The 6516-nt window shown below is 40.9% G+C and overlaps 1 pseudogene; it reads left to right on the forward strand.

Annotated features, from left to right (window-relative positions):
• The window catches only part of LOC101579928, a 23156-nt pseudogene extending 20892 nt beyond the window's left edge, over window positions 1–2264 (forward strand).
• The last annotated feature ends 4252 nt before the right edge of the window (window positions 2265–6516 follow it).

The following is a 6516-nucleotide window of genomic DNA, read 5'->3' on the forward strand; positions in this document are numbered from 1 at the left end:
AAAAAAAAAAAAAAAAAAAAAAAAGATCAAAAATAAATTTATATCTAGTGCTATCGTAACAATGGCAAAATACCAAGGATAAAATAATCTTAAATTCAGTTGAACCACAAAGTCCTATTACCTTTAAAGGAAAAACAGTGAACCAATAGCTCAATTTGCATCAAATGTGGGAGCCAGAAGACATAAGAAAGACTCACTCTTTGAAAAAATACTAATTAACAATTTAGAGCTGTGTACACAAGAAAAATATTTCTATAAGCCAAGGGAAAACTCAAGTTAATTTTAGAGAAAAAAAAATAAGTTTTCTACCAATAAGCTCACACTAAGATAACTCTAAAGCATGAACTTTTGGTAGAAAGTGAGTGAAGTCAGAACAGTCTGCCATGCAAGGAAAATTGCAGATACATGATTAAATTGAAACAAACATTGATTCTTATAAAATAGTAATGCTTTGTGAAGCTACACAGAAGTGCTAAGATATTACATGACAACAGTAACATAAAGGTGTATGTTGTAGCACATAAACTAGAAATGGTGGTTATGTGAGAGTTAAGAATGAGGTATAGGAAGCCGGATGGGACCAGGGGGTATGGGTAGAATTCTGGGTTCTGGCAATGGGCACCTAAGTCTGAGAGGCAGAGACAGGACTTGGGCTTCAGGGCCCTGCTTTTGGGTTGAAATGCTAGAGGCCTTTCCCCAGGGACAATGGAAAGTCCTGCATTCCTCCTTTTAAGAGTAGAGCAGCCCTGTGCCCTGCCCATCCCCTATCATCTGTGGGCGGCTGCTGGGACATCCTGAGGAGGACTATCACAGGAGAGTGGTTATTGGTGCTACCTGTGTGCTTTCAGAGCAGTGGTGTAAGGAAACTTGAAGTGGGGTGGCAACACAGTCCCAGCTCTGTGACGGTAACTCCAGTGATCCAGGGAACTGGGATCGGAAATTGCAGAGTAGACCTTGTAAAGGTGACAAACATTCAAGTACTCCCTCACATGTTGCTAAAGGAGTGGACGTCTACATGGTGCTAGTGGGAAGCATGGAAGATCAAGAGATAGGTGAAGGTCAAGGGACCAATCGGGAGGTTCATCTCATGACAAAAGAGCCTCAATTCATTCCTTGTATTAGAACTATAACTTTTCCAGCACAGCAGCACCGTGCTGAAGAAGATCATAGTTCCTTTCATCTGAGCAGTCCTTGCCATCAAAAGTTATCTGAAAATGTTGTCATTAGCAATTCTGGGGACAGCAGTGCAAATGACAGTCAGTCAAGCTCAGATGGCAGCTGTAAGACATCTAGAGAGATAATACTTGTATATGAAAATGCTAAAGAAGGAGTTCGCAATGTAAGCACACCAGCATGACTGATGTTAGTGATGAGTAACACTAGATTTGTTGTAGATCCATCTCTTTTACTGCACAACCAAGTATAATGTTGGACAAGATGTTTGGACTTGAGAAAACACAACTTCATATGTCCCCATAAAGAGCGAGCATATGAGGTGGCACACAGGGTTGGTTCCGCTGCATTTCAAGCTGGTTTGAATTACTATAAGACAGAAATAATCCATTATCATGACATCAGGTCTATTTTCTGAGCTGAGAGAAGCTGCAATTATCTCTGTATCACTTTTGAATATGGTAGTGTTAAATGTGGAGATGACAGTGCTGGTGCATGGGTTATGAAATGATAGTGCTCACAGACAATCTGAATTTTATCTGGAAGAAATGAGCCTCCCTGTTATGGAAGTTAGTGCCCATAGTGGGGAAGAAGAATGTCATTTACTGGTACTTACAGATGGTGCAATTGATGGTAAGTTACATCCAAAACAGTGTCTACCACATATGGGAGAATAATATTTACAAATTATTTATAGCACAAAATTATACAGATATTTGCAGGCACACTGAAAACAGAGATATGGCCAAATCAGTTATAAAGGAGAGGTATTAAGAAGATTAGCGTGGGGACAGAAAGTTATCCTACCTGCAAAGAAAAGGTCTGGGGGCTACCTGCAAGTCACCTACAATTATGTCCAAAGACCTTTATTCAAATGTTCTAGGAAAAGAAGAAAAGCACTGGCAGGCAGACTTTCAGTGTGTGAAGAGTGAATCTATCACCAGCCCCACAGGAGCTGCTGCAGATGTCAGTAGGATGGGCTGGGAGTCATGCACCCAACCCCGCAAGTGGGTGAGCAGGACACCCTCCCCATCCAGCCCACACCTGGCAGCAAGGACCTTGATCCTGATGCACAGAACACAAAGCTGTGATGCTGCTTCTGGAAGCAGAGCGTGCATGTTCTGAGAGAATGCATGGTGAGGTTGCACTCTCCCCATTCACACAAGGCCCCTCTTCCTCATTGGGAAATGCACATGTTTAAGGTACTGCAGTATAGGCTTTTTAAAGACTAAAGGTTGCTGAAATGGTTTTTAAATGAGTTCTACCCTAGCATCCTACTGATAGATATAGATATAGATATAGATATAGAGATAGATATAGATAGATATAGATAGATATAGATAGATATAGATAGATAGATAGATAGATAGATAGATAGATAGATAGATAGATATGTCAGGAGGCTTATGAAATTGGGTCTTTGCAGGACAGTCCTTTTTCACATGCAGAGGTCTTTTTTGAAGTGGTGAGGGGCTGAGGAGATAGCTTAGTGCCCTAAGCACCTGCCTGGCAAACCCAAGGACCTGGGTTCAATCTCTGGTATCACATGCAGTGCCGGCCCCACACCAAGCCAGCCACTGAATTGGGTGTGGTAGTGCACACCTGTAAGCCCAGTGCTGGGGAGGCTGATGCAGGAGAATACTACAAATCCGAGTTGTGTAGTGAGACCCTATACCAAATCAATAAATAAATGATTTAAACATAGAAATGAAAAAAGAAGTGGTGAAAATTAGAAGCTGGGGTACCTCCAAGCTAGACAGATATTCATCATACTCTAAATAAAATGCAGAGTATTATGTAGTTGTGCTTTATAAACAGTGGTTAAATGAAACTGTTCAAGCCATTTTACAGTTGTGAGATGTAGTACAACTTAAAGAAGAATTTATGAAAGTATTCGTGAAATGTGTCCATGCGCTCCTCACGATGGCCAAGTCATACTTACTGTGGGTGTAACTCAAGTAATGAGACTGTGATCCAAGGCTGACATCACGATGGCTTACTGTCTTCAGTACCTCTTCACCCTTGGAGGAGAGGAACATGCAGGTGTGCAAATGTGAGACGTGGCTTATTATCCAGCCTGCCATATTCTTTATCCGTTCATAGGTATTTACTTACTAATGCTTTTTTCCTTAAGCATTCGGAAGAGGAAAATGAAGTATTTGCTCCTCATTTACACAATGATTATAAACTCAAGTATTTCGTCAAGATAAAATTCCACTGTTTTAATGTTTCAGTTGAAATAAATAAGAAGAAAAAGAAGAAGAAGCCAAGCACAGTTGCATGCATCTATCATCCAAGCTACTGGAGATTAAGGCAGGAGAATCACAAGTTCAAACCCAGCATGAGCAACTTAGCAAAACTATGCTATCAAAATAAAATTTTAAAAGGGACTAAAGGGCCAACCAGATAGTTCATCCGACTAAAGCACTGCTTAGGCAGGCACAGGGACGGGGTTCAATCCACCACGCTGGCCCCAGCCCCCAGGCACACTGAGACAGTGATGGCTAAGACTGGGTGTGGTGGCTCGCACCTGTAATCCCAATGCTTGGCAGGCTGATAACAGAAGGATCACTAAAGTCCAATATGTGTGGTGAGACCCTATAGACCCTGAAATAAATAAATAAATAAATAAATAAATAAATAAATAGGACTAGAGAGTGTAGCTCAGCGGGAAAGCACTCCTAGCATGCACAAGGCACTGTGTTTGGTCCTGTAGGGGACATGTTTAAGAAGAGAGGTAAACATTTTAATTAATGTTAGAGTTTGTTAAGTTACATTTAAAAGCTAATTCTAGAATGACTCACTGTTAATACTAAAATAGAGCATAAAATTACTTAACTAAATGGGGACTAAGAAGAAAATTGAATAGGAAAAACTATACTTCTCAATACAAATCCTCAAAAAAAGAAGAGCTTGGGGTAAAGTATGTCAAATCAGGAAAGAAAACAACTTTCAAGTCAAATTAATGTATCCTACAAAACTATCTTCCAAAATAAATGGAGAATTAAGGTATTTCCATGACAAAGAACAACTGAAGAAATTCATGACCACAAAAGCAACCCTATAACAAGTACTGAAAGATATTATTTAGAGATGAAAAATGACCACAATTCCAAGAGCAACAACAGAAAAAATCCACCAAGTAGAGGAAGCAAGTAAACACAGGGAAAAATCAGAGAACCAACAGCAGAGAAGTAGACAAAGATAAGACAATATATTCAATATAAATGGCTTAAATTCACCAATAAAAAGGAATAGACTGGAAGAATGGATCAAGAAACAAGATCCAGGGCTGGCCAGATAGTTCAGCAGACTAAAGTGCCTGCTTAGGCAGAGTGCAGCAGCCAGGGTTCAATCCCTGGCATGCTGTGCTGGCCCTGTCCCAGGGGAGCACTGAGACAGCGATTAAAATTGGTGGTGACATGTGCCTGTAATCCCAGTGATTGGGAAGCTGAAAACAGGAGAATCACTGTGAGTCCGATCTACATAGTGAGACTCTATAGACCCTGTACTAAATACATAAAAAAGAAACAAGATCCAACACTATGCTGTATATAAAAAACACAATTAAAAAAGAAATTCATAAAATCGAAATTGAGGCTGGCAAGATAGCTCAGAGAACTAGGCACCTGCTTAGGCAAGCATAGGGGCTGGTGTTCGATCCAGGCACCACATGCCACTCTGGTCCCGCACCCCTGCAACCCCCCACACACCCCCATCACACAGAGTAAGTCACTGAGATCAGGCGTGGTGGCGCATGCCTGCAATCCCAGCGCTGGGGTTGCTGAAAATAGGAGGATCACTAGGAGTCCGTGCTGCGTAGTGAGACCCTGTCCCAAATACATCTAAAAAAACAGAGAAAACAAAAAAGAAAAAAAATCAAAGGATGGAAAACAATACTCTACATAATGAGAACCCAGAAAAAAGCAGAGGTAGCTATTCTGTATTCAGACAGTGTGAAATCAAACCAAGAGTAATCTAAAGAGATAAAGAAGGTTACTAAACATTTATTAAGAAAAAACTTCGAGGGCTGACCAAATAGCTCAGTGGATTAAAGTGCCTGCAAGTAGGTGCAGGGGCTGGGGGTTCCATCCCCAGGCCAGCCGTGTCAGCCCCACCCCTGGGGTTTGCTGAGATGGGGATTGAGACTGGGCATGGTTGTATGTGCCTGTAATTCCAGTTTTTGGGAGGCTGTAAACAGGGGATCACTAGGAGTCTGATCTAGTAGTGAGCCCTTGAACACCTTGTAGACCCTTCCCTAAAATTAAAAAAAAAAACAGAGAGAGAGAGAAAAAAAAAAACTTCAAGGGGAAGAGATAACAATCATAAATATATATGCACCAAATATGGGAACACCAACTATATAAAAAAAATATTGGAAAGGTACTGCCCAGGGCCCTCTGGAGCCTCACTCCAGCCATCACTCAGGCCAGGCATGTGTGTGGAATTTCCTCCATCGGACAGAACCAGTGTGGAACCTTGTGGCAGAACTCCCTGCAGAGGCCAGAGGCAAGACCCACCCCGCTGATCCAGGAGCAGAACATCTTGCAAGAGTGGCACAGTGGGTTCACTTCTAAGGGCTGCAGCAGGAAGAAGTGGAGCACAGCAGCCAGACCCAAGCCACACCAACGTGGATGAGTTTTGAACTTGGTAGATCCAGACCCGGTGCTAAGGTAATAACTGTACCAAAGCTCTGTATACCAAAGGTCAGAAGACAGTGCTATACAAAATGACAAAGAGAAGGAGCAAAATGCATTCTCAGGCCCTGAGCCCACCCAGAACAAATGCAAGAGGCAACAGCATAGAAGAAATTGGAAATACTGTGTAAGTACTCTGAATTGATCACAGATTCGTACATATGACTTACAATCTACTTATAAGACACAGTATAATGTCTTTTCCTAGTATTAGAAATTTTAAAAAGTGTATTTCCTTTTTCCATTGACTTTGTATTATTTCTTCCTTGTCTTTTACAAACACACACACACACACACACACATATATATGAAAGAATATGTATATTATAAACTGCCATAAGATTGATACTGTTTTGTGGAAATCTTCAATGACCATTTAAGTGGGTTCATCTAATATAATTATATTTTACATAGTCCTGAATAACTACCATTTTGAGAGCTCTTTATTCTTTATCCAGGACCATACAGATACTTCTCTTGCCTTCTGGATTATGGTCTTTGTTATTTTTTATATGCTACATCTAGAGGTATTAGAATATTTTGAGTTTCTGGGCCGGGGAGATGGCTCAGTAGAATAAGCACTTACCTGGCAAGTGCAAAGGCCTGAGTTCAATCTCTGGTTCCGCAAAAAATAAATAAATAAATA

This window comes from Octodon degus, unplaced genomic scaffold (genome assembly GCF_000260255.1).
Source record: "Octodon degus isolate 3935 unplaced genomic scaffold, OctDeg1.0 scaffold00238, whole genome shotgun sequence".
Lineage (NCBI taxonomy): Eukaryota > Metazoa > Chordata > Mammalia > Rodentia > Octodontidae > Octodon > Octodon degus.